Source organism: Mustela putorius, unplaced genomic scaffold, assembly GCF_011764305.1.
Source record: "Mustela putorius furo isolate JIRA1106 unplaced genomic scaffold, ASM1176430v1.1 tig00001118_pilon_pilon_pilon, whole genome shotgun sequence".
In the NCBI taxonomy this organism is placed as follows: Eukaryota; Metazoa; Chordata; class Mammalia; order Carnivora; family Mustelidae; genus Mustela; species Mustela putorius.
The window spans coordinates 2334496-2356515 of record NW_025421577.1 but is presented as its reverse complement, the minus strand read 5'-3'; positions in this window follow the sequence as shown (position 1 = coordinate 2356515).

Here is a 22020-nt window from a genome sequence, read left to right as displayed (position 1 = left end):
TGCATTTATAGTGATAGGTTCTATAAGGGCAAGCTCTGTGATCTTCATTATCATTCCTTGTAGTCTTCTCTAGCATTTACATATTGAAAACACAATCCTTTTTATAAGTTATTTTTTTCCTTTCTCCTTTATGCAATAATTTGGGAATTATATTGATGTCCCTAAAGTCATATGTATGTAGGTAAGTTTCATTCTGTAAACATTTTCTTTTAGCCTAAGAACATTAAATGTGATAGAGTTGGGAACAACTTATAAGTCATCCCTGAGCTACTTAGTATTTCTCTTCAGTGTATACACATGACACAGTTCCAATTATCCCAAATTTTATTCTCCTATTTTAGTTTCCTATTATGCTTTTAAATTTTGTCTCCAGCTTTGTTGAGGTATAACTGACAAATGCAGTTGTAAGTTACTTAAAATGTACCACATGATTTGATTTATGTATGTACTGTGAAAAGATCCCCCTATCAAGTTAATTAACACATCTGTCACTTTACATATTTACTTTTTTGTTGTTGTTAAGAACATTTAAGTTCAACTCTCTTAGCAAATTTCAATTATGAAATACATCATTCCCAACAATAGTGTCTATGGTACACATTAGATCTTCAGAACTCATTCATCTTGGTACTCTTTTCCCTCTATTTTAGTTATTAATTTGAAATGGTGTCTACCCAGATCAAACACTTCTTCTGCCATATTTAACCATAAAAATGGTAAGTAGCAAGAAGAGCACAACTTTTCCATAGGAATTAAGTCACACATTTCAAATACTTTAGATTTATAATTCACATAAACTTCCTTAAAGATAACAGAGTATTTCAAGTCTTAAAGTTAACACTAGAAAAGTTATGTGAGTCTTGTAATAAAAGAAAACAAAAATAGAAAGGGAAAATAGGGGGGAAAGACTTGGTATCAAAGAAATCAAGTGGATTAATAATTGATCCAGTAAACACAGTGATATGGATCTTAGAGAAACACCTAAAGTTAAATTCAAACTTTCTAGTATGAAATAAGTCTTTCTTTGCCATCTTTTTTACCACCTTTTATGGACTAAATTGCATTTCCTCTGGAATTTATATGTTGAACTCCTAACCCCACAATGTGACTATATTTAGGGAGAGTGTCTTTAAGAAGGTAAAATTAAATGAGATAATAAGGATGGGTTCTACTCTCTTAAGATTGGTACATTTATAAGAAATGGCAGAGACTCCTATAATCTCTCTGCACACACAGAGATCATGTGAGAAAACAACAAGAAGGCAGCTGTCAGCAAGCAGGAAGAGAGTCCTCACTGGAAAATGAATTTTCCAGGAACTGAATTTTGACCTTCTCCTCCAGAATTGTGAGAAAATAACTTTTATTTTATTTATTCATTTAATCTATTTTATTTTATTTTATTTTATGAGAGAGAGCGAGAGAGAGAGAACATGTGCACATAAGCAGGAGGGGTGGGTGGCAGAGGGAGAGGGGGAGAGAGCATCTCAGGCAGGCTCCCCACTCAGTGTAGAGCCTGATGCAGGGCTCCATTTCACGACCCTCAGATCATGACCTGAGCCACAATCAAGAATCGGATGCTTAACTGACGGAGCCACCCAGGTACCCTGAGAAAATAAATTTCTGTTGTTTAAACTCCCCAGTTGGTGGTATTTTGTTATGGAAACCTTAGCAGAGCAACATAATACCTGTTGTCCCCAGTAGCCATTTTTAGCTCGCAGATCAGAGCATATGTCCCTTTGAGTTCATCATATATCCCTAGATGTATTTTGTATGTTGGTGGTGTTTTAGTTGCTTGAGATATAGCAGTGTAGTAAATCTATAAAGATTCCAACCTCATAGAACACATTCTAGTGGGAAAGAGAAAAGTAAATAAGTCAATAATTTCACAATGTAGTATCAGTTAAATGCTAGGACAATGACAATAAAGAATAAAGAGGACTATAATGGTAGGCATGGCTACTATAAAAAATCAAAGAGTTCTTTCTGAGAAGAAGGCAGCTGGACAGAAATATGAAAAAAAACAAGTGAAGTGTCATATAACAATGAGGTAGCAGTGGACCAATAGTGAATTCAAAAGCCTCAAAGTGAAAATGTGCTTGGGACCTTTAAAGAATCACCTGAAGGCTGGACACATGAGCTCTGTGAATAGGTGAGAGAAACAAGATAGACAATGGGAAGAATATGAGGCTTTGGTAGGAACTTTGGAGAGAGTGTGGGGAAAGGGTGTGCCTGGGTTCACATGCAGTTATAAGGCTGTTTGAGCAACAGTTGGAATAATTGAATTTAAGAGGGACAAGAGGGGAATCGAGGGAAACAACCAAGGCATTGTTAATAAGAAACCATCTCCTTGTATTTTCTCATTTCTAATTCTTCAGTGGCAGCCAGTGGGGTCTAGCCCCTCAGAGGCTGCAGTTGAGGAAGAACAAAAAAATAACAAGACAGTGAGATAGCATGAATTAATCCCCAAGTGAATATGAACTGGTTTCAGAGAGTCAGATAAAGCCAGTTGTTCCATAAACAAATTTACTCCAATCAATCAAGGATTTAGTGAGACCAACATTAGGACTTAGATGAAATTAAATTCTTGTTCTAGTAAGAAATTGTGATTCTGAAATCAGTAGTTACACAAGTGCACTTTAAAAATACAGATGCATATTTCAATAGGTTTTGGCTGTTCATGAATAAACCAGTAACACAGAGGACAGTGGGAGATGGAGAGAAGAAGTGATTTGGGAGAAATTGGAGGGAGAGAAAAATCATGAGAAATTGTGGACTTTGAGAAACAAACAGGGTTTTGGAGTGGGGGTGCTTGGGAGGTTGGGTGAGCCTGGTGGTGGGTATTATTGAAGGTATGTACTGCATGGCACACTGGGTGTGGTGCATAAACAATGAGTTTTGGAACATGGAAAAGAAATAAAATAAAATAAAATAAAAATTAAATAAAATGAAATAACATGAAATGAAAAAAGTTATTACCAATTATTTTAGTAATATGAAATACAATCAAATGAGTTTTCCTAACATCAAGGAAGAAATTCCATCTTGAAAATAAGTGAAATAGAATCTTATTTGTGAAACAACCAGGATGAAATATTATTTGTGATACACTATGTGGTAAACATTGTTTTTATGTGTGTGTGTATCTGAGTTTAGGAGAATTTCTTTCATATACTGAAAAAAATTAACAATCATGTCACCTAGAATGCATTTTTTTATTGTGCTATGTTAGTCACCATACAATGCATCATTAGTTTTTGATGTAGTGTCCCGTGATTCATTGTTTACATATAATACCCAATGCTCCATGCAATATGTACCCTCCTTAATACTCACCACAAGGCTCATCCATCCCCCCACTCTCCTCCCCTCTAAAATCCTCAGTTTGTTTCTCCAAGCCCGCAGTCTCTCATAATTCTTCTCCCCTTTTGTTTTCCCCCCTTTCCTTTTCCTTTTCTTCTCCTAATGTCCTCCATGGTATTCCTTATGTTCACAAGTAAGTGAAACCATATGATAATTGACTTTCTCTGCCTGACTTATTTCACTCAGCATAATTTCCTCCAGTCCCAACCTTGTTGATGCAAAAGTTGGGTATTCATCCTTTCTGATGGCTGAGTAATATTCCATTGCATATATGGACCACATCTTCTTTACTTGTCTTTTGGAGGGCATGGTGGACATGGCTGCTATGACATTGGGTACATATGGCCCTTCTTTTCATTACATCTGTATCTTTGGGGTAAATACCCAGTAGTGCAATTGTTGGGTCATAGGGTAGCTCTATTTTTAATTTGTTGAGGAATCTCCACACTGTTTTCCAAAGTGGCTGCACCAACTTGCATTCTCACCAATGGTGTAAGAGGGTTCCCCTTTCTCCTCATCCTCTCCAACATTTGTTGTTTCTTGTCTTGTTAATTTTTTCATTCTAACTGGTATAATGTGGATTTGATTTGAATCTCCCTGATGGCTAGTGATGATGAACATTTTTTCATGTGTCTGTTCATGTCTTCTGCCCATTTTTTGACTTGATTATTATGGATGTTGAGTTTGAGAAGTTCTTAATAGATCTTGCATATCAGTCTTTTCTCTGTAGTGTCATTTGTGAATATCTTCTTCCATTCTGTGGATTGCCTCTTTGTTTCATTGACTATTTCCTTTGTTGTGCAGAAGCTTTTTTTCTTGATGAAGTCCCAAAAGTTCATTTTCCCTTTTGTTTCCCTTACTTTTGGAGATGTGTCTTGAAAGAAGTTGTTGTGACTCATGTCAAAGAGGTCACTCCCTATATTCTCCTGTAGGACTTTGATGGGTTCCTCTCTCACATGGAGGTCTTTCATTCATTTTGAGTTTATCTTAGTGTATGGTGTAAGAGAATGGTTGTGTTTCATTCTTCTGTACATGGCTGTCCAATTTTCTCAGCACTATCTATTGAAGAGAAAATCTTCTTTTCCACTGCATGTATTTTCCTGCTTTGTAGATTATTTGACCGTGAAGTTGAGGGTCCATATCTGGGCTCTCTACTCTGTTCCATTGATCTATGTGATCTATGTGTCTTTTTGTTAGAATGCACACTTTAAAATAAATGTTAGGGAATGCCATGAATTAGCCATTTTTGTGCCTTTATTATATTAAGTGATTAAATTATTAAATGTGTAAATGACACAATAATGCCCATATTTTCAAAACCAAGTTCATTGCCATTTTCTAAAAAACTGTTTCACTAATTGTCCTTTATAGTTTATATTTTTCCAGGCTGAAGATGAGAGATAAAATATATTATTAATAAAATACTTAATATTTTTTTCTGGCTTTGCCTGTATCTATCAAATTTCCTGAATTTTCAAAGTGCAATCAATCTTCTAAGGGTCGTTTGCCTATACTACCATAGGCAATGTGGTGTTTCTTTTGTCTTTCTGTTTCTTTGTTTTATTTTCCTATCAGCAACAATCACTTGGATCTCTGCTGTTTCTGGTGCAAAATTACACCTTCATTATCCAATAGGCTTTAAAAGTGTCTGCATTAGAAAATACTACCCATCAAAACCTTATGAGACTTTAATCTATGGTCCCTCAATGTTGTCAGTGCCAAAAGCCGCATCTTGAAGGCACTGGCATTTGGACCCCTCCCTTCCTTTTTTTTTTTTTTTTTTTCCAGAGGCATCCTCTGTTGGGGAACACTGGGCTAGTGGATTTAACTAATAATATGCACTATGTTGTATCCAAATGCAAGCCATATCCCCCAATGGTTAAACATGAACGTTCTGCCAAGTTTGTGCACACCAGCTCTCTGTTAGAATGAATTTCTTATTATGAAAATTCTTAGCCTTCAAATCTCTGAATGAAGCAAAGTGATTAAAATTTAACTCTGAATGAGTCAGAATGATTGAATCTCAAGACATCCATATCATCCCAAATTAAGAATTCAGTTCACTGAGGTAACCCAAAGTCTCATGAGTAAGTGGTTTAGGGTTGTGGAATAGGACAAAATCCTGACTAATAAGACACGAAAGTTAATCGAAGGAGGGACTTTGGAAAAGCTTACTTATTCCTAAAATGAAACAATATGAAAAATAGTTCATTTTCTCTGAATTTTTCATGAGTTAATATAATCCCTAGAACTGCTGCAACTGCCTGGAATCACAAAAGCACCCCATCACCACCCTCTGGAGATGGCAGGGAGGAGAAGTAGAAAGTAACCTTGACACTAATGATCAAGCTGGATTCTGAAGTTCACAGCTAGTATTACTCTTAGTTCCCCCCTGCAGACATGAAATGGAAACATAAAATTGCATGAAATTAATAAGGAAGCAGGGAATTTATCTAAAAAAACACACATTGTTTTCACTTATGAATATCAGAGAATAATTAATTGAATATCAACTCTGTGTTAGCAGCCAATCTCAAAGAGCTCTGGGTGTGGTTGAATGCATGTGTGGAATATGTACATTCAAGAAACTCCACAGCTAAGAAACCAAAGATTTTGTTAAATCTAATGAACATTGCCTGTTAAATGACATGTCTAATTAAGATTGAAGAAAATTATACTATAAATGTATTTTCCTCCATAGATAGAAAAAGTGTAATATTTGATGCATGCTATTTATTTCTCTGTCTTCTATGTTGGTTTCTGACAATTTCTAGAGTTGGAATCTGTTTCTTTATTCTTTGTATTTCTAGCATTTTCCTAACATCTGATCCATAGTAGGCTTTAACATGCATAAACAACAAAACAGCTACGACAGTTCAATTCAATACTTTAATTGGAGATAAAAATGGATTATTTCTATTTATCTATTATTAGGAGGTTTATAGGGTTGGGATGAAGTATAAATTTATCCCATTTGAACTTTTAAAAAGTTCATACTTTCATTGTTCTTTTTTTTATAGAACTCCATCTAAAAATGAAGTAACTTTCTTACTTTAAAACAAATTTTCATTTTATGCCTATTCTTACATTGCCATTGTGTTATGCTTATCTAAACCTACGTTAGAGACGTGACTGGGTGACTCAGTCAGTTAAGTGATGAACTCTTCATTTCAGCTCAGGTCATGATTTCAGGGTCATGGGATGGAGTCCCACATTGGGTTCCATGCTCAGCATGGAGTCTGCTTGAAATTCTCTTTCTTCCTCTCCCTCTGTTCTACCCCTCCCCTCTCAAATAAATAAATATAATATTTTTAAAAAATTATTAGATTGATAAAATTAATAATCCTATGTTTTTATTTCCTAAAATAAGTTTGCCACAAGTTTAATAATACATGTATCAGTACCAATATTTTGTTTTTGTGAATCAGTACATGGTTGAGAAGTTTTTTAATTATGCAGATGATGGCGATTTGCAAATTTCAATTAGCAAAGGCATAATTAGTAAGCTCGGTGTCGGATGTCTCTTGATAGTTAAATCAGATTTCAGTGGTAATATCCTACCTGGCATCTATGCAGAGATTCTTGGCATTGATGTAAAAATCTGCCATGGCAATCTAGACATGCTTCCTTTGTGTTCTCTGAGAATTGGCTCTGTTCTTATTTTCTGCCATCAACCCAGTGAGAAATTCAGAGAAATTGCCAGATGGCTCATCCTGTGAAGAACTTTATGTAATCAGGAAGAATTTTGAAATAAAGCAAGCCTTGGCAGAAACCAGTTAGCAGAACTCATCATTATTGCTGTTGTTTGAAGATCTGTTGTCCTGTTCTCAGGGCAAAAATGCAATAGCTTGAAACTCAGTTTTCCACAGATGGAACTACTGTAAACTCATTTTATTTATAGGAAACTTTACTAATTACCCTATATAAAATATTTCAGATTAACTCTATGTTCAATACTTGGTTTATTTATGAGGAGTATCAATCAACAGAAAATTTAACAATTAAATATTCACTGTAATTTTTAGGTTTTAGAGATTGAGACTTTTTTATATAATGATGTACATCAGTGTGACAAATTAACAATATTATTTTTGTTGGAAAAGTATGAAAAGAAAAACATGAACAATCTTGTTGACACTGTACATCTCTTACATAAACCCAGACATTTATTATTACCTGTTAAATTAATCTAAATAATAAACATTAGTTTTCACTAGATTATTTTGTATGTAGGGATCTATATTTTGCCTAATTATTTACCAAGTCAAATACAAACTCTGGAATCTGTAACCATTCCTTACTTAATATTCATGCTTCTTTCAACTCCCAGCACACCCTCATGTCCACTATCAGTTCAATAATAGCAAATTCCACATGTTGGCCCCCTACTTAGGATGTATTTTCTTGTTTATGCTGACTCAAAATCTGGGCTAATATCAAGCCCTGTTTTTCATCCTACCACATTATCCTAGTCATTCTTGTTACTTTTCTTAGCTCCTCCTTTAGTGTCTTTTTTTTTTTAAGATTTTTTTTTTTTTTTTTTTTTTTTAATTTGAGAGAGAGAGTGAGCTTAGGGGTAGGTTGTGGGGAAGGACAGAGGGAGAGTCTTAAGCAGACTCTGTCCTAAGCATGAAGCCCCACAAGATGACCCTGAGTTCAAGACCTTAAGATCACGGTTTGAAATGAAACTAAGTGTCAGTCATTCAAATGAATGAACCACCGAGGTGCCCACCATTTAGTGTCTTTATGTATTGATGTTCCTTGAATGCTTGTCCTCTGCTTACCTCTTTCTTTTTATTCTAAAGCCTTTTCAAGGTCATTGAAATCATTGGTATTTCCTTTTGTGTTTGTTTTATTCATCTTATTGTGTTTTTAATTATCACTTACATTATGATCCCCAATCAAATCTCCAGCAAGACCCCTCTTGCAAGCAAGCCACAGACCTGTTTAACCACCTATCTTATGTCTTCACTTGGATGTCTTACAGAGATTTCAAATCTCAAAAATTCCAAAATGGATCTCATCATCTCTTGAACCCTTGCTCAGAAATTTGTACTTCTGTCATCTGCTGTTATGCCAGAACTTGGAGGTCCTTGTTGACTCTTATTCATCCTTAGATTCATTCTCCAACCTATAATCAATAAATTACATGTAATTTCTACATATAGTTCCAAATCTTAAATATCTACTGTTCTGTATTCCTACTTCTGCTACCACAAGTTAATGCCCACTCTTACCTGGTTTACAAAAACAACCTTCTTATGGATGCCCTACATCTCTATTTTTCCCCCCACCCATTACTATTTTACCGAGCCACTTCACTTAGCTATATCCACTGTTCTTTTAGGTCTCAGATACTGGAGATAAACTTACTTTGTTTTCTATGGCTCTCCATATTATATTAGGCTCTTCTAATTTATGCTTCCATATAAACTGGTATTTATGTTTTTTAGCATACTTGTTCTTTTTTAGAACTAATAGTCCAGTGTCTGTTTTCCTATCTGAATTGTAAGATTCATGACGATTCACAACTGAAGAAATGTAGTAGATGGAATAATGGCCTCCTAAGAATGATTCATCCACAGATGATTTCAGTGATTTAGATGTTGAGACTTGGGGAATTGGAATTGATGATACTTAAATGTGATTTTTAGATGGAATGAATGTACTTTGTGTGTGGGTTTGATGTGGAACTTACAGGCCTCAGGGTAGACCGTGGTAGTCAGAATAATAGCCCCCTAAAGATGCCTAGGTCTTAAGCTCCTGAACCTGTGAATGTGTTAAGTTACATGGACAAGGGATTTTCCAATGTAGTTAAGCTAATGAACCTTAAAATAAGATTATCCTGGATTATCCAAGTAGGCCCAATCTAATCACATGAGACATTGAAAGCAGAGGACTTCTTCAGGATATAAGTTTTCAACAACTTTGGGTACATACAAAGAAGTACAGTCACTGAATTATTTGGCAAAAGTATGCTTAGTTTGTGAGAAACCACCCAACTGTTCCAAAGTGACTACCATTTTGTATTCCCAACAGTAGTGAATAAGAGTTCTTGTTGCTCAACAGCTTCGACAGTATTTGGTGTTGTCATTTTGTCCATTATAGTAGGTGTATAGCAATAACTATTTTACTGGCCCTTGTTTGTTGGATTTTTAATCAGAAAGTATTTAAAGGTTTTAAGATTGTTTACAGAGTCATTACCTTTTTAACTTCTTTTTTTCCCACTGTGCTTGAGCAATTGTTTAACAGAACACAAGATACACCTTCAGAACCTAAAAATATTGCTAATTTTTCTTCTTCTGAAATCATGTACTACTAATGAGAAATATGATGATGAAAATTCATTAGCATTCTTGTATGGCCAGATTCAAAGTGTTACAGATTTTCTTTTAATTGGAGTTCAGAATTACTCCAGGATGTTGCTAGCTATTATTATTACTATTATTATTGTTCTTTTTTTTTTTTTTTAGTTTTTTAAATTTATTTTTTATTTATTTTCAGCATAACAGTATTCATTATTTTTGCACCACACCCAGTGCTCCATGCAATCCGTGCCCTCTCTAATACCCACCACCTGGTTCCCCTGACTTCCCCGCCCCCCGCCGCCACTTCAAACCCCTCAAATTGTTTTGCAGAGTCCAGTCTCTCATGGTTCACCTCCTCTTCCAATTTCCCCCAACTCCCTTCTCCTCTTCTTCTTATTACTATTATTAATTTTATTTTCATTCATTCTTCTCAGCACTTGGTGAGCCTATAACAGACTGAAGATTGATTTCAATTCTGCTCTTAAGAATGCTCTATTTTTTCCTTCCTCTCTCCCTCCCTCCATCCCTTCCCTTCTTTTTATTTTATTTTATTTTATTTCTTTTTAGTGTTCCAGAATTCCTTGTTTATGCACCACACCCAGTGCTCCATGTAATACTTTCCATTCTTCCTGTGTTTGATTCATTCTCTTTTCTCACACTCTAGAACTCATTCCTTGTAAAAGAAATTGGACCCTTTTGATGTATTTCTATGTCCATTTGTCTCATAATTTCAATATCTTACTTCATTAGTGTTAATCCCTGGTTTTATTCACTTTTTATGTGCATCTCCTTTTTTGTTTGTTTTGTTTTAGTTTATTGCAAATTGATTTTGAATTTCAAAGGTCTCCTCTTAGTTTTAATTGGTCCTATTTCAGAACATACAATTATTTTTATGTAAGCTTATTATGTATAAAATTATATAAAATTCTTCTCAGCATATATAATTGTACTTAATTTCAAGTTTTCTCTTAACCATATTACTTTCTCAGATTTTAACTTTTGTTTGAAGAAATGTTTCTGATTATCTTTATACATGAAATGTATCGCTTGAGGGTCTGCTCAAGGTATTGGAAGAAAGGGGTTAGATATGTTTCCTCATTTGATATATATTCTGGGCATACTGTTTCTCTCTCTTTCTGAAATGTATGATTATCTGGGAAAGTGATCAGACTCTGGTTCCAACATCCAAATCCACAGTCCTTGGGGAGAGAAAGAAGAGGAACAGAACAGCTTCCTTATTGTGGGACATTTCTGTTGGAGATTTCCATAGATCATACCTCCTCTGGGCTTTAGTTGCTCTATTTTCTACCTCTGTATGGTCTTCTCTTGCATATATTTATGCTCAGGCCTTCATGCAGCTTTGCTTCTGTACTGATCTTATTGTTTGCTTCTGTATTGATCTCCTTTCATACTTTCAGGAATTCCTCAAAATCAGATGTTTATGGTTCCATTTCTAGTTGATGTTTTTCTGATGGATTTAAGATTTATAATTTTTAATAGATAATATTCTGTAATTTAAAAGGTGAAATGTGGTCAAATTACGAAACAACTAAACAAACAGGCCACTGATAGTGTAATGGCTAGTGCACAACTTTTCCAAATGACCCTTATGAAGCTGTGAAAAAGCAAAGGAAGACATTTAGTTAAATGTTGAATTTTTTTAATGAGGATATAAAATGAAATATTTAGATATATGGGATGGTTTTAAATCTTTGAGGTATCTTAAGATGTTATGGGAGATAAATACACCAAAATAACATATTATTAGCTAAATTGGTGGTGATGTCTTTTTCTGTTTTCTCTAGCTTTCTCCTAAGTGATTATTATTTTATAGTCAAATGATAATGTATAGTCAGATCTTTTCATTAGAAAAGATATTATTTGGAAACCATCTGATTAAGCCTAACAATTGTATTTCCTTGTTTTTTTCTTGCCACCTTGATTTGCCAGAAGATTGAAGGAGAGAGGCTAAGTACTATAAGACTCTCATTAGATGCATACATTTTTCAGTATGAAATACTATGCTTACCATAGCTTGGAAGTTTCAGTAAACCTTTTTTTTTTTTTTTAAGATTTTATTTATTTATTTATTTAACAGAGAGATACACAGCAAGAGAGGGAACACGAGCAGGGAGCCTGATGTGGGGCTCAATCCCAAGACCCTGGGATCATGACCTGAGCCAAAGGCAGACGCTTAAGAATGGAGCCACCCAGGCACCCCAGTTTTGGTAAACTTTTAAGCTGCATACAATTAAATAAAAATAAATTGCTTCATATTCCACATATTCCAAATATTTTTTAATTACTACGATAAATCCTGGATAAATTATTCTGGAAGATTTTATTTGGATGCTTGTAGATATTTTCTAACTAAAATGGGTGGTCAAAATTCAAATTAAAAATGCTGGCAATATCTCAGTTTGGAAATGAAGTCCATCATTATTTCACCTAAATGGATTTTAAGGCAGGACTGTCCTTGCATTGGTTTCAGTATGATAGCTATTCATTCCCAAAAAGAGTTTGAGAGAGTTTTCTATATGAAGAAATTAAAAGGGAATATTTCAGGAACTGGTTCCTTGACCCTTGGACTATTCAGCATGATAAAGGATGTAACAGGTCAAGGATATATAAAGGATATAATGGGTCGGAATGGAAAGAAATGGAGGACATTTTGAAGAGGTGTTTTTTTTGTTTTGTTTTGTTTTGTTTTGTTTTAAAGTGTGTTAGTCAGACAAAATCTGATCATTAGAAAGAATGCTGGGATTATTACCTCCTTCACTTCATGCTAGCAAGAGCATGGCTCCAAGATCTTCAAATTTGTGTATCACTGAAGACACAAGAAGTTAAAATGGTGGAGCTAAAATAGAACATGGTAGAAGGTCAGAAGTGTCTGCATTTAGAGTCATCTCCAGATTCAGAGTATACTGAGACAAGGATTGTATACTTTTTATGAGTGGTTATAGGCCAGATGGGGGAATTTCTCAATGTGGGACTTGAGGGAAATACATCAAGTGATACCAAATCCCCAATTTGGTCTTGTTACAAGGACTAACACTCAGTTACTAGATAGGAATTTCAGCACTGATGTTTATAGGAACTGTATCAGGTTTTCTGATCCATATCAGTGATTTGAAACAGACATTTATTTCTTATTCACATTATATAGAGGTTGTGGTGTATCAGCTACCATGATAACATCCTCCCAGCACAGGTCCCAGGCTGTAGGAGGAGCCCTATCTGTGTCATGCTTCTGTCATGGTAGAGGGAAAATAGCAAGACATCATGGAAGTGACAGATGACTCTTAGTTTCTGCTCTGAATTAATATACGGCATCTTCCAGGAAAATTTCTATTGGTCCAAGTAAGTAACATGACAAGACAATGGAGCAGAAATACTCTCTTCCTATTGGGAGGAAACACAGACAACATGGAAAGAGGCAGAGTTGCATAAGCCTTTTATTGAAAGACAATGTTAATGTGACTTACCAAGGAAGACTTTATTATTGTCCATAAGACTGTTTTGTGAGTTATTTTTCATTTAGTGATCTTTTAACTTGATACTGAAAAGGCTCTTACTTCACTTTAAGGAGATACAGGAATTAGAATTAGAATAAAATCTAAGCTGGGAGTAGCAAAATAGATCAAGAAAAGTTAGAACTATATTTGACTTCAACAAACCAGAATTTATTGAATTTAATAAAAGATATATTGCATAACAGAGTAATAAATAATACAAGGGAAACAGTGTGATAGCATCTTTGTGAACTTAATGATTACTTTGGTACATAGGACTCTGAAATGTCTTCCCAGTATTTTCTCCTGTAATGGGTTAAAAAAAAAATTAGGTGTACTAAAATGTGCTAACATACATGCTGTGTTCTGAGAAACAAGAATATTATTGACAGGAAAATATTTGGTTGTGATATATTACATCACAAATTTGTGTAAATATATATTGAATCACTTCTGTTTATATGCCAAAATTTATGCTATTATGGAATAAATCTTCATAAAGTGAATCTACTAGGGCTTATAATCAGTAATTTAGAATGAATGAGAAACTAAGATTTGTTTAGCCTGCTAATGCTGGACCATTTTCTTCTCCAGAAGCCTTACTTAATCCTCACGTCAACACGTTAAAGGAGCTGAGTGCTCCATCTGACCACTGAGGAAACTGAGGATTAAGTGGCCACACAGCATGTCTAATTTTATTGACATTTACTTTACACTAATTCTACTCAATTGTGAAAGTGTAAGATACATAAAGGAACTTAATTGACAATTAAAGAAAAAAATGTATGACTCAACAATGACAGAATCAGTGGATAGCAGAAAAAGCTTGTTCATTGGTGCAAAGGTAAATATTCAATGATATTTAAAACTGACAAATCAAATAGTAAGCATAATTAAGAATAAAAAGAAGAGAAGGTACTGTCTTCCTAAATTGGGTGGTAAAATAAAAGGATCGAAAAGGGGAAACTAATGATGTAAGGCTATAAGCTAAACAGGGAAATAATGAAATAAATGTAAAAAATACGCATAGAAATTATCACCAGAACAGGTTACAAATTTTAAAAGAGAGACTAAATGGGAAATATTTTATGTTTTGATTCATTAGTCATTCATGCATGTACACATATATGCATATAAACTGAAAATATAATATAAAATAATATGACAGAACTAATAATCATGTTTGTCATATCAGTAAATACAATTTTAAAAAGTTTTAGTCTGCTCAAGCTGCTATAGCAAAATAATATAGACTGAGTAGTAAATATATAAATAAATAGTTATTTATTTCATACAGTTTGGAGGCTGAGAAGTCTAAGATCAAGATATTCTGACTGGGTTCCTAGTGAAGGCTCTCTTCCTGGCTTGCAGATGACTGCCTTCTGCTTTCATTTTCACAGAGGAGAGCTAAGTCTCTGGTGTTTCTTCCAAAAGGCAGTAATCCCATCACCGGGATTCTACCTTCAGTTTCATCTAAACCTAATTACCTTCCAAAGCCTCTACCCACTAATACCATCACATTGGGGGTTAAGGCTTCAACATATAAATCCGGGTGAGGGAGCGGTGGGACTATGCAACATTCAGTCCATAGCATTTACCCATTAAAATATGAAGATTCTCAGATTAGACCCAAGAGCAAAACCCAATTCTTTGGTAGACACCCTAAAACAATATAATCAAAAAAGCAAAAATTACAAGTTGAGCAATGGTGAAGAAGACAATATATAAAAGCAGTATTTAAATGGAAACACAATGAATTACTAGCATATTCACACCAAAGTATCTAAAATGGATATTTCCTAGTACCAAAAGACTTGATTCAAGACAAAAGATATTACTATTAGAAATATCTATGCAACAAATGAGCAGCAATGTTAGGAAACACATTACAGGAGATTCAAGAAAAAACTGATAGTAATAACACAAGTTTTAAATTTTCTTAACCCCTCTGGGGTCAAGTTAAATCAAGCAGAGGAAAAAAACAAACAAACAACAACAACAAAAAAAACAAAAAACTATTGACAATCCAAAGCAAAAAAGAATGCAGTGTAATGGGTTTATATAGAACATCTTATTCTGATTAGAGAAACAAAGACTTTGCTTCAAGATTACAAGGACTATTTATATAAGCTAATAATATATCAAGTCAAAAAGAAACTTCAATAAACCCCAATAGTATAAATAATATAACATATTCTCTGACCACAATGGAAATAAAAAAATAGAAAATAAAAAATTTTCTTCAACTTGGATGTTTAAAATATAGAGCTCTATTTCCCTCTTAAATAATGTTTTAAATCAAAAAGGAATTCTAAGGAAACAATAATATTGAAAATACTACATAGAAAACCTATGGAGCACAACTACTACAGTACCTGAAGAAAAGTTGTAGTATGAAATAGTTACTTATAAGAACATGAAAATTAACAAATTAAGAGTTGGATTAAAAATGTGAAGGAAAATATAAAACCAAAACTGATGGCACCAAAAGGAAATTAATATAAATTGAAGAAAAATTTAGTAAATTTAAATACATAACTGTATAATAGAATATATAACTGCTTAGGTCCTTAAAAAAACAATAAAAGTAATAAATCACAAGCAAAATGACAAATAGTTGAAAATATGCAGTAAGAAATTTTGATATAGAAATAAACACAAAGAAAAAATAAATAAAGACAAGAGAAATTTTACAGATCACAAGAGACTAATTCACACAATTCTGTGAAAACATATTTTCTTATGAAAATATAGCTTACCCAAAGGTGGCAATGAAAGAAGAGAGTTATATATAGCAATTTCCATTAGAAAATAAGGAAAAACTGGAGTGCCTAGGTGGCTCAGTCGGTTAAACATTCAACTCATGATTTCAGTTCAGGGTGGTGAGCTTGAGCCCTGTGTTGGGCTTCACACTGGGCACGGAGCCTGCTTCAGATTCTCTCTCTCTCTCTCTCTCTCATTCTCTCCCTCTGCCCCTTCACACCCCATAGTCTCTCTCTCTCAAAGGAAAAAAAAAAGGAAAGAAGGAAAAGCCAATGTCTTAGAGAACACCTTTCAAGGCAATCACAAGACTGTTCTACACACTTTACAGTTAAATACACCAAAATCTGTTTCAATTAACATTTTTAATTTTTAATATAAATAGCACACACTTATTTTTTATTATTAAGATTTAATTTTTTGGAGCCATTTAAGGGCCAGGACAACATTGAAAAGTAGGTACAAAAACGTCCTATAAACCATCTAAATTCCCATATGCATGGCTTTCCCCATTAGCAGTATCCCTTGGTACATTTGTTACCCTGTGGTACATTTGTTACAATCAATTAACCCACTTGGACACATCATAATCATAGAGCCCACAGTTTACCTTACAGCTTACTCTTGGTGTTGTATATTCTATGAATTTGAACAAATGTATAATGACACCTATCATTTTGTCATTATTATATCATATGCTATCTATCACACATTTTTGTATCATACAGAGTGTTTTCACTGCCCTAAAAATCCTCTGTGCCTTACCCATTCATTCCTGCCTATCCCCCCGCACCGCACCCACTGATATTTTTACTGTCTCCATAGTTTTCATGCATATATTTGGATATATTTGCATGTATTTTCTCTAAAACACTAAAGATAGATACATGATGGAATCATATGTGCACAGTATTCCGTACCTTTCCACTTTAGTGCATACAGACCTGCTTTTTGTTATATAATTGCTATTATTGCATAGAATTCCATTGCATTATTACCATAATCTTTTGAGCTAATGCCATACTGTTGGATATTTTAGGTTGTTTTTAGTTATTGCTATTAATGATGATATAATAAAAATATCTTGTCATCTTTTATCACATATAGCTATATCTATAAGATAATATTTTTGTAGTGGAATTATCTTAGAAAATTTCTGCAGAATTTTACTTTTCAAACGTTGACCCCAACATACAATTTCATTTATAATTGTAAAGAAGTGCTTCTACAGTGGATATAATCAGCCTTTTTCTTTTTTTTTCCCTTCAGTGTTTCTTAGAGTCTTTATTTCTTTAGAGGAACTTTTAGGCATGCCCATGTGGCTTAGTTCCTTGAGTGTCCAACTCTTGATTTCAGCTCAGGTCATGATCTCAAGGTCCTGCCTGCCATTTATCTTCTCCTTCTTAGGCTCCTCACCCAACAGAAGTTAACCCAACCAGATTCATCTGAAAACTGTCCTTAGGCTCAAACAAAACACTGAGTAGGGTATTATAAATTTCACTATAGCATTAGTAATTGTGGATTTTTAATTGTATGAGTTGTGATTAAGTCTTTAATAATTTCCATAAGTTTTAAGTGCTTTATAATTCTAGCTGATGATAGTGCCCATCAAAAGCCATATTCTTTGCTAGGTTCATCTGTAAATTTATTTATAATCATATATTTCCTACTAATTATGCATTTCCAGCCTTTCCTAAGCTATTCACTGCAACCTTCACGTTGTCCATTTAAACTGTTCTTGAACTGGCCAACTGCACAAATCCTTCTTTATATTTTGGCAGAGATTACTAGCTTTATTGAAATCCATTTCCATTTTTTTTCTGCACACATTGCTAAAACAAATGTGCCAATCCCCTTTGTAGTCCTTGTGGCCAAATCAGTGATTTCTAAGCAACACTTTGTGAGCAAAACTGCTCTATACCTCCCAGGTCTTTCCAGCCCATAAATCTTTCCAACATGTGCTTCTCCATCTCTCTCTCTCTTTCAGTTGGCTGAGATAGAAATAACACATGAAAGACCAGAAGACACACGTATGGGAAATTGCAGAGTTCCTATAAATCTAGAACTATCCTGATCTGTTAAAATAAGTAAAACGTCTCCTATTATATTGAGCTATTGTTTATAGACTAACATGTTTAGGTCTCTATCAGAACTAATGTACACATAGTTATTGATATCTGTTGTAAACTTAGCTTCCTGTCTATTACATAATCTAGAAATAACTTCCATTGTGTGGAGCTACTTCCTTTATGTGCTACTACAGTCCACTCTAACAAATATATAAATGGACCCTAAAATTTTTGCAAACTTTTGTTGTTGAATTCCTTGGTGATGCTTCCAGGGTCTTTAAATTGCTTCATTAAACATTGAGTTCAAGTGCTTTCTAGGATTTCTTTTGAAGACAAATTTTAAAGCTAAAACCTGCAATTAGGATTTCTAACGATTCTCTTGTGGCCAGGGGCCCAGATTTGTTTGGAGATGCATAAACCCAAGTCTATAATTTGAAACTGAGCTGCTAGAAGGAGATCACAGCATGTATCCTTTTTCTCTTTTTTTGCATGGATCATGGCCGACCAAGGCAGCATTGTTTTAGGTTTGGCAGGTGGCTTCCAAAGTCAGTGCCTTCTTGATCCACAGTCTCCTCAGGTGGTAGAAAAATCAGCTTCTTTGGGATCTGTTTTGTGGTGGATTTTAACAATCATTCCCTGACATTAGAATGTTTTTTAACCATCTCTCTCTTTGTGTCCTAATTCATCTCTTCCTGCTCAGTAGAATGGATTCCCTTTCTACAGATACAAGCTCTCATCAGTGGCGCAACCTATATGTTCTAGACCCACTGTGCAGCTCACTGTTTTCCATAATCTCCAGCACTATCTACATCACTTCCTTTGCTTCATCTGTTCCTGGGGTAATGTCCCTGAAAATCATGGTAGACAGGAGGAAATGAGGCAGAGTTGGCTGAGGGGAATAATCAGTGTAGATGTTGGTAATTAAGCCAGTGTATTGAATTCCTGTATTATCCTCCTTTGTCCAGACTAATAAATACTTCAGTACTTTGCTCCTCCTTCTTAGGCAGGAGATTTTATTTATGGAGGTCATAGTCTTTAAGAACCAGTCAATTATTCTCTGGTTTTTAATTTCTTTTACTGTAGCAGAGCTAGTGGTTTTGAAAGACAGGAATAGTTCTAAATTAGAGAAAATATTTTAATATGCATCAATTTTGGGGAACATTATTATCCAACTGCTGCTGCTTCTTTATTAATGTTCAGAAATTCACATCTGCAGTGTTTATGGAGACACAAATATCTCAAAGTGTATAGATATATATAAAATATATTACATATTTATATGTATTATATATTTTGATACATGTATATTTTTATATAAATATACATATTTATCTGTATATGTTTATGAATATATTTATATAAATATATATTTTATGTTTATATTTACATATCTCTCTCTATATATATGTCTACAGATAAGTAGTCCCCCCCCTTATCTAATAGCATTGCTTTCTGTGGTTTTGGTTACCCTCAGTAAACTGTGGTCTAGAAGCAGGTGATCCCCCTTCTCACATATGGTCAGAAGGTCAATCATAGCCTAATGCTATGTCACAATTCTTATGTCATTCACCTCATTTCATCTCACCATATAGGCATTTATTTTATCATCTCACATCACCAGAAGAGTAAGGGTGAGTACAGTATAATAAAACACTTTGAGAGAATAAGATATTTATGTATCTTTTATTACAATAGATTATTATATGTGCCATATTTTACTATTTGTTATTGTTAATATCTTACTATCTCTAATTTATAAATTAAACTTTTTCATAGGTATGTATGGTAAAAAAAAAAAAAAACACACAGTATATGTAGGATTTGGTACTATCTTCAGTTTCAGACATCCACTGGGGGCCCTGAGATATACCCCCATGGATAAGGAGAGACCATGATATATATAATTTTGAAGATATACAATATTGTCTTGTTGGTTTTTATCATGTTGTGTTTATTAAAAGAAATGGCCTTTGGCTTCTTTTTTTTTTTTTAAGATTTTTATTTATTTATTTGAGAGAGGGATGAGTGAGAGAGCAGGGGGGGCAGAGAGAGAAGAAGCAGACTACCCATTGAGCAGGGAGCCCAATGTAGGACTCAGTCCCAGGTCCCTGAGATCATGACCTGAGCTGAATCAAGAGTTGACTGCTTAACTGACAGCCATCCAGGTACCCCACCCCTAAAGAAATTCTTGTTTCATTTCTTGTAGTTCAGATCCACTACCAATTCCTCTAAACTTCTGTTTGAATAAAAATATCCTTATTTCACTTTTATTTTTGAAGGATATGTTCTGTCATATTAAATTGTGAGGTGAAAAGCCAAAAAAGTGCTGGCAAAAAAGTCACATGTGGTTCCATAATATTCTGGATTGCTTTGCTTCTTTTAAGAGTACTGTTCATTCTTTTTTTTTTCTTTTATTCTTTTTTTCTCTCTCTCTCTCTCTCTTTCTATTGTGTTTCTTTTTTTGTTGGCTTCAGTTGTTTTCACACAATTTGATTATGATATTCTTTGGTCTGTTTTTCTTTGTAGTTAATCCATTTGGTGATCATTAAATTGTGGATTTCTAATTTTCATCAAATTTGGTAAAAATTGTTAATATTTCAAGTGTATTTTTTTCTAACACTCCCACTGCGACTCAAATTTTATACGTATTTATTGCCTGAAAATGGGATCACTGGTAACTGTTTAATTTTTTACTCTTTTTATTCTTTGCAATTCAATTTGGATATTTTCCATTTATACATTATTTTAAAGATTTCATTTATTTATTTGACAGACAGAGATCACAAGTAGGCAGAGAGACAGGCAGAGAGATAGAGTGGGGGTGGGGGGAGCAGGCTCCCCGCTGAGCAGAGAGACTCCAATGTGGGGCCCGATCGCAGGACCCTGGGATCACAACCCAAGCCAAAGGCAGGGGCTTAACCCACTGAGCCCCTCAGGCACCCCCCCATTTGTATATCTTGAAACTCAGATATCTTTTTTCCTTATGCAATGTCTAATCTGCTATTAATTTTATCAAGTACTTTTTTTTTCATTTGAGAGACTGCATTTTTCATTTGTGATAGATGTTTTTGAATGTTCTACTTGACTTTTTAATATATTGTTTTTTTCTCTAAACCCTTACATATGTTTATATAGTTCTTTTAGAACTGTTGTTTGCCCATCCATCAATGTTATCCTCTCTGCATTTGTTTTTACTGACTGATATTTCTCTTGGTTATGAGTCATGTTCCCGCTTCTTTTCAGGCTTAGTAATTTGTATTAGATGCTGAAAACTGTAACTAAAATTTTGTTGAGTGATTTTATGTATTAAATTTGTTTTGGCAGAAAATTAACTAACTTATAAATCATCTCAATAATTGTAAGCTTTATTTTTAAGCTGTTAGGACAGGTGTAAATTAGCCTTTACTCTAGGGTACAATAGCTCTCCTACTAAGGAATGAGCTCTCTGGTGCCTCTACTGAATGGCCTGGGCATTTCATGAGGTCTCTCCTTTCTGGTGGATTGGAATTCCTTAGTTTACAGCTCTCAGAAGTACTTTGCCTGGTCTGCTGGATTTCACACAACATATCTGCAGATAATTCTTTAGTAACAGATTCGAGGGAACTTTTATATAAATTTCTGGAGAAGTTTCTCCATATAGCTCTCTCCTCTCCCATATTACTCCCTGTAAATTCCACCTAACTCATCATCCTGAAACTCTAATCTATTTTACTCATTTGTGCAATAGTAAAGAGCTCTCCTTGGTTCTGTCTCCCCATCTTTATGTACTTACAGAATTGTCAAGTGCATCATAAACATGACCTCATTTGATTGCATTTTATTTTATAATGATAATCCTTTGCTGTATCCTAATGCCTGGAAATTGCAGTTTCATGTATAGCATCCAGTTTCCTATTTCTTTCTTTTATTTTTTTTTAAATATTTTATTTATTTTGTCAGAGAGAGAGAGCGAGAGTGAGCACAGGCAGACAGAGTGGCGGGCAGAGGCAGAGGGAGAAGCAGGCTCCCCGC